The sequence below is a fragment of the Micropterus dolomieu genome, linkage group LG01 (assembly GCF_021292245.1).
Source record: "Micropterus dolomieu isolate WLL.071019.BEF.003 ecotype Adirondacks linkage group LG01, ASM2129224v1, whole genome shotgun sequence".
Taxonomy (NCBI): Eukaryota; Metazoa; Chordata; class Actinopteri; order Centrarchiformes; family Centrarchidae; genus Micropterus; species Micropterus dolomieu.
This window is the reverse complement of record NC_060150.1, coordinates 22,429,498-22,437,093: the sequence shown is the minus strand read 5'-3', so window position 1 is coordinate 22,437,093 and position 7,596 is coordinate 22,429,498. Positions and strand designations below refer to the sequence as shown.

Genomic DNA, 7,596 nt, shown 5'->3' with positions numbered 1-7,596 from the left:
ACAGATATTTTCCAATTTCATTGGGCAACATGACACATAACCACACCTACATCATTGCACTTATTTCAAAACTATGTATCTTGGATTGATGTAGATCTGATCATCTAAAAAATGTGTCTGAATATCTAGGGGTCGGGAATCTGACACACCAGAAGGAATTTTAACAAGTTTGTACTCCTCCATCTTTTCCACAGCATATGAGTAAAAGTGATCATCAAAATATTTAACATTAACTATCCTTAAAAAAGTCAACAGTGTTTCTGTCCACCTTTGGGAATAAATGAACAACTTCTCCAAAGATTGGTTCCTTTTCTGAACTAGCTGACAACATCAGAATGCTCCCTGTTCTGTATGTATGTCCACCTACACCAACTGTGTTTGACACATAAACCGTCTCTGTTGCCTCTTCTGCAAAGGAGCTCAGTTCTTCACTTATTTGGTCACCATGTTTCAAAGAATGAACAACAATAGGATATGCATTTGGTACAGATATCTGAACATTTAGTGGGTCCCCAAATTTCCAACAATACATTTGTTGCACCTGGTTTTTATAAGCCAGAGTTTTTGATATATTCCTGAAATTGCACACAGCATGTGCTTGCCGTTTGAGGGGATTATGCTTTGCTTCAAACCTCATACACCAAAGTTTTGACAAAGGTCCAAATTGAATCAACATAGTTGGATAATGTGTCATGAAATTATGTTTTGGGATGAGGATCAGGATAAAGTTCTTTGAACAACTTATGATGATCTATGATAAGCTGTTTCAGGAACACTGCAAGACCTCTGGTTACAACAGGAGCAAATATAATGCTACATATCTCTCGTAACAAAATGAACAACTGCCAGTGCAGACTTTCAGGACTGACAATGTCCCCCAAAAGAAGAGGCAAGTTTTGTATGAGACACCACATCTGTGCTGCTGTTTGTTTGATGGCTGTCTCAGATTTCAGGTTAAGGATTACACTTGGTTTGTTTTTTGTGTTTGAATACCCATAGTCATAGCTGGCTATCCTTTCATTCAGCTGTTCCAGGCACAACAGCTTTTCTTCAAAAATGTAGTGTCGAAGTAAAAGTTTTACTTCCAAAGGTGCAACACCCTCAAGCACATCATGCATTATGTCAACCCCTACATTTTCAGTTACATGAAAGTATTCCAAAGTATTCAAGCACGAGTCTTGTTTGATTCCTGTAACAGTGACGTCATTCAACACAACATGCTGCTGGTAATTGTGTCTGTCTCTCTTTTCAAGATCATCTTCATTGAACACACTTTGTGAAGTTGTTTTATCAACAAGGCAAATATGGCAGAACCTGTTAGCAGAAAAACTTTCTGCGTAGCCACACAGCACATGACAAGCAAGATTGTCAGCAGTAAAAAGGCAGATCGTTCCGTGTACTGTGTGTGTTTCTCCTCTTATCTTAATGTCAATGCCTTGACTCTCTAGGATTTTTATGTCATCTAAGAAAGGCTGAAAAATCTTTGCAAAGCCATATTTTTCTCTGTCAATAGCATTGAATAGAAGGCAAAGGTTTGCCAAGCTTGAATTGTACTGAGCAAAGCAGTGGTAGATGCTTGAAGGCTGTCAATAGTCCTGTCCAAAAGTTCTTTTGTGCAACTTGCACTTCTTTGTACATCACTTAATGTTACATTAGAACAAGAGTACATCTTTGCAGCAAACGTAGCAGCATGACTGGTGACTGACACTGCATCCTCAGACTTAGCAGAACACAAATTGGCATCCTCTTCACAATCTAATGTTGCATCAAGAATCAAATGTGTGTTGTTGCTGATATTTGCTGCATTGTCCTTTGTAAGGTTGTCTGACACATCTCCTTCTAAAAGCTGGGTAGCCATGTTTAGTGAGCTATCCCCTGATGAATGCTCTCTTGCAAGATGCGTAGAATAGGAATTGATGTTATGGTATGAACGCACACAGCCATTTTGGCTGCAAAATATGGTGTAGTCCTGTCCGTCAGATAGGGAATGTACGGCACGAAGATGCCAGCAAAGTCTCCTGATCTCAGAGCTAACTGGCTTTTTACATATTGGACAAGAGTACATGACAAGCTGATTTAGGCTAAAGCCTGAAGCTTGCTGATGAGCTCCAAGACTTTAGATCTTCTTGCAGTGTTAGACATTGGCAAGTCATATACATACTCCAGAAAGATGAAAACTGAAGCAAGCTGGGGAGGATATGAAAGGTTGTAGACCCAGTAGAACTTGAACAGCTTATCCAAGGCACAGGTTAGGATCTCATCTTCCAATGGAATTACAACTTTGTCGTTTCTGGCAACAATGACAAACTAGTGCACTTCACTGGTCAGGTTTCCAATGCAGACTAGTTGTGTGTGTGTGTGTGTGTGTGTGTGTGTGTGTGTGTGTGTGTGTGTGTGTGTGTGTGTGTGTGTGTGTGTGTGTGTGTGTGTGTGTGAGTGTGTGAGAGAGAGACTCAATTCATTTTACAATCACAGATTTCACAGCTAAGGAGGTTGAACTAGGGAATGTTTGTCATTTTTGCTTAAAAATTACTCCAAGTCATTTAAAGCTCTCTGCTCAAGTTGAAATGGCTATCAAAGTTTCAGTCAACGTTGATCAAAACCAATCAATAATATATATAAGCAGTTAATTATTACTTACCATCATTACAGTTTGGATTCTGATCCAGCAGAGTGGTTACACTCCCCTTCTCCAAAGCCGCAATCCGTTTCAGTTTTGGAATAACCGATGATTCCCATCTTCGGATTAGCATCTCTCCCTTTCCCTCAAACATCTTTCCAAACTCTGCATCTAGCTAATGTTGTGTAGAGAGAACCAGAATGTGAGCTATTTTCAGAACACCTTTTAACAAATCAAAATAACATAACATATTAAAAATCTCTGGTAAATATGCAAATTAATAAAATCACACTTTGATATTAAATAGTTTTTAACATCCACCACACACTAATTTGGACTCTACATCTCTATTTTATCCATCTGAAAACATAATGAAACACATTTGATAAAAGTCAAATAAAATTCTTACCAGGGCTGGCATGTCGATGAAACGGGGGTACTGTTGGTAAATGTCACCAACTGTTGGCATCTGCGTGCTGATCCAATTCCTGCGATGGTTGAAGGTCTTTTCCATTGCAGTTTTGATGGTGGAGATGTTCTCAGATGATGGCTTCATTCTCTTGATGATGGTCAACCATTCAATTGGGTCTTCATCAGCTGGTGACTGTGTTACTGATGCTCCAGCTGAAACACTGCAGGGAACTTTTCGCTGATAGCGTCGCTGTCCCTCTTCAAGATGCCGCCTCATATTCCGAAGCTTGACTTCTATGAATCCTTTATGGGACACAGGGTCATATAGATGCTCCTACAAACACATTTTAATTGAAAAGTAGAATTTTGTAAGCAACAACCTTTTGCCAATAAAAACTCATTTATTTCAGCAAACTGAGAGCTAAACACGGCCAGATTAAATTTTAATACGTACATATCCTTCGTTCTCTCCACAAACGCCGAGATTCAGAGAGGGAAAGATTGCAATCAAGGATTTAGCCAAGTTCAGCTTGTCTGCAGTGGAAGGGTAGCTGTTTGAGGCATGAGATGTGCATTACTATGAAAGGCAATAAGAAACAAATGAACAACATGAAGTTACATAATGTATACACATTTTTATATGATTGATAAAATTTTTACTTTTCCATTAATTGCGTATTAAAGCCTATTTAGTCTCTGCAGATGTAGGCTATGCACTGTATAAAAAAGGCAGATTCTCACTGGATTGATACTGATAGCCTAAATTTGCAGAATCCTCTCGTTGCACAGAGCATTACTTTGTTTTGATAGAAGTTATTTATTTTCTGTAATTTGCTTGGTTGCTATTTGTTTAATACCAATACGAAGAGATTACACAACAGTCCTGCTGGCCTCTATATGGAGGCTTAACCTACTACTACTGATCTTACTGATAACTCTATGTAGATTTAAAGAAGTAAAAGAATTGTATTAAACAGAAATAGCAAAATTAGAGCAGGGCTAAAAAACAAGTAAAGCAAAGCGAAACCTGCACACACTAAACAATATTAAAACACAAAGTAACTTGTACTTTGTGTAGTGTATTACCAAGCACGTTTCTGCTTTTACTTGAGTAGGTTTGTGAAATGGTAATTTTTTACTTTTACTTCAGTGTTTCTTTATAGGAGTAATTTTCATTTTACTGGAGTAAAGATTTTCAGAAACCAGCACTAGCCCTGACATGAGTGAAAGACCTGAAAGACCGCATAGATGAGGGCTAGCAGAACAGAGTCGTGTACTTTACTTGCATAAAATTCTCAAGAATTAAGGAATAAAAGTCTCTAAAGTCCCAGAGGCACCAACAAATGTTTCTTTCTGAGTGGGCTGACGTGGGACAAATTCTTGGGCCATTTTTTCGCACCAGTCCGCACCAGATTAACATTAATCTCTATTGATATTCATGGCCAACTAATTATAGCTATATCTTGAAATCAAGGTACGGATAACCTGACTTATATTAGCTAACTCAATGGGTCTTAATTTAGCCTACATGCTGGGCCCCGCTCCTGAGAAAAAATCCTAAACAGTGTAATAGTTACAGATGGATTCAGGTTTTCTGTTCTTAAAACATGACAACTTACAATCCATGTTTTGCCACGAGATCACCGACGCTAACAGTGATGATCTTTTTCCTTCCTTCTGTAGAAAACATCCCTGTGCGCTCATATTCAGCTATTGTATCAGGTGCCTTCCTGGTCAGGAATGACTGTAACGGCAGTGAGTCTTCGGCCTAATAAGGAATTACGATAATGCAAAAATAAAAACAGTTGTTAAGAATGCTTGATTTAGTATGAATGAATAATTTAGAGAGTTTTACTGCAGTGCCCACCTGAGTACTTTCAGTCTAGGTAACATGAGGCTGCAGCTAACTTACACTTGTAATGTAAAATCTGTATGAATTTGAAACTCGAGAAAATTATTATTCACCAAGTTACCCAAATTTAATACTCACGTTCATATTAAATCACATAACGAACTCTATGCTATGAAGCCAAAAATACAAAATAAATAGAATAATAAAAAATGAAACTAGTGCAGTATGTGTGTTACAATTAGTTACACCTTGGCTAAAATAAGGTAATGTAATATAATATGCTAATGTGAATGCCAATTATTTTTTCATTCTGTTCTGTTTTAGCATCTAAAGGCTGCTTGAAATATAGTATTATAACGTATAGTATCAGAATCAGCTTTATTGCCAGGTATGTGTACACATACAAGGAATTTGACTCAGGATTGTACATTGCTCACAATGTATTGGCATGAAAGCATCGGGGATAAGTAGTTGGGCTCCGGTTTGTTTTTTTCCTAGTCCTGGTGATCGGCGCATTTGGGTTTGTTTAATAATGTGCGTTAGTTAGCCTACAACAGCGGCGCAACGGCGACACACAGACACGGTCCTCGCCTCATACACAACTGTCTCACCGTTGCTGTTGTAACATTCACTGACCAGTAATCTGCAGCGGGTCTTCTAGCTCTGCTGTTTCATTAGCGCTCGCCATAGTGTGACTGACTCGCACACTGATCCGCTTGTTGAGCTAACCTCAGCGCCACTGCCCTCAGTCTCGTCTCGCAACACGTCCGTATCTCTGGCCTTCTGAATTTCAGACACTTGCCCATTCTGAGCTAACATTAGCTTGTTAGTAGCACGTCAGAGACGTTTTGTTTTCTTTCCTAACAACTGACTGACTCGTGCCAGAGCTTGGACGCTAGAGTTTGTGGTCCACAGTCACAGTCCAGAGTAACAGTAATGTTACCTGTACTGCCATAACGTTATAACATCCAAGTCACACCAAACGGAGTAAGTTAACGACTTAACTTACCCTCATAAAAACGGTGCACAACTAACATTAATGTTAAAGTTAAATTTCCATCTTGCAACCAGAGAAACAACACTTCATTTAAAATAAATCGTATCTGCTGTGTCTGTGCCATTTTAATATTAAGTTAAGTAAGTTATGTTAACGCTACAGTAACGTTACATAGCTTGCTCCAATGGAGCAATTATCTCCATTATTCCAATCATTTTAGCTCACTTCAAATGTTAGATCAGCTAACGTTAGCTAGCTACTACACATAACGTTAATCAGTACAGAGTGCACCAAAATGATTAAAATAATGCAGACAAGATCGTGCTTATTTTACTAGAATGGAAACTTACCAACGTGTCTGAAATAAACTATCCCTAAACTAATCCCTGAGCCTTTCGGGTTTTTTACTGCGCCATCCCCGGCGCCATTTTATTAACGCTAGTAATTGACGAACGTCTACGTTATTATTGAGTGACAGAGTAAAGTACAGTGTCCAACAGTTCTGTTAGAAACCAGATTAAACCAGCAAAAATAACAACCGCACAATATGTCGATTTTACATGTAAATATAAGTTAAGAAATGATTTCAATAAGCTTACGACTTACCTCAAGATTCTTGCTAGCAGTCACCACTGGCGCGAATTCCCTCCGTCCTGTCCACTTTTTTATTCTATTCCCGAAATGCACTTGAGCTCGTGGACAGTTGATGTCAGTCGGCATCTAAGCGTAACTAAGCAACAGCCACTGTCTGTCGTCCTTACTAGCTAGCCTACGTGAAGCTAAATTGTCTGTTCAAAAACATATTTAACATTATACTAGGAATAGTGTAAGTACTGGCTAGCTTGTAAATGGTTGGCATTACCAGTGTTGTTTAGTTATATCGTCTCTGAGAAACGGAGATGTTCGGAGCTTCATTGACCACTGAGTTGCATTTTTTTAGGAATTCACAGAGTAAAGTGATTCAATAAATAAGTAAAAACACTTTGGGTCGGCTGCTGTTCAGCTAAATCAAATAGGCTACTGTAGCTGAAGCTTTTTTAAATTGTGTTATTTTTTAAAGCTGACACTGGGTGAGTGTAAAGCAGATCAGTCTACACAATATTGTGTTGAATGCTGTGAACAAAGTCACAGGTTGTGTTGATTTATAACTACACATTACTCTGTGTAAAAAAGCTGAATTCTTCCAACACATTTTTATTAAATATTGACACAAAATGTGTAGACTAGAGTGGTACACATAATTTGTGTAAATATTTTACACATTACTTCTAAGAGTGTGGCTGAATTCACTCATTGTAAGTTGCTTTAAATTAAAGGGTCAGCTAAATAAATGTAATGAAATGCATGCTTATTTTATTATTATTTTTTAGAACTATTTTTATTAGCATTTTCCAAAAACAACTATTTTCAGTGCATTTGTGATTTGTGTATAGAACAAAAGAAAAAAGGGACAATGAAGCATGTATAAAATTAGGATTAGTCCAAGTATGTGCATGGCTACATATTCACACACACACACACTGCACTTAGACAAAAATATTATTGTATAAAACAGACAGATACGAACACAGCATGGTCTTCACCACTTATTATATAACAGGGATGACTACGATAGTGCCACAGTCCAATCAGCGAGGAAGTCGCAGGTGCAAAATAAAAATGATAATAACAGTGGAATCAGTCTATGGTGTAGAGTTCGATGTTAGAAAGTTAGAA

General features: G+C 38.0%; 1 long non-coding RNA gene across 1 annotated transcript; it reads right to left on the bottom strand.

Annotated features, from left to right (window-relative positions):
• Positions 1 to 2,652: 2,652 nt before the first annotated feature.
• Positions 2,653 to 6,595, bottom strand: LOC123978485. The gene is made up of 5 exons (XR_006826979.1): positions 6,487 to 6,595; positions 4,651 to 4,799; positions 3,486 to 3,608; positions 3,030 to 3,365; positions 2,653 to 2,795 (listed from the first exon to the last, which is right to left on the bottom strand). It is a non-coding gene; the product is annotated as an uncharacterized LOC123978485 (long non-coding RNA).
• Positions 6,596 to 7,596: the final 1,001 nt, after the last annotated feature.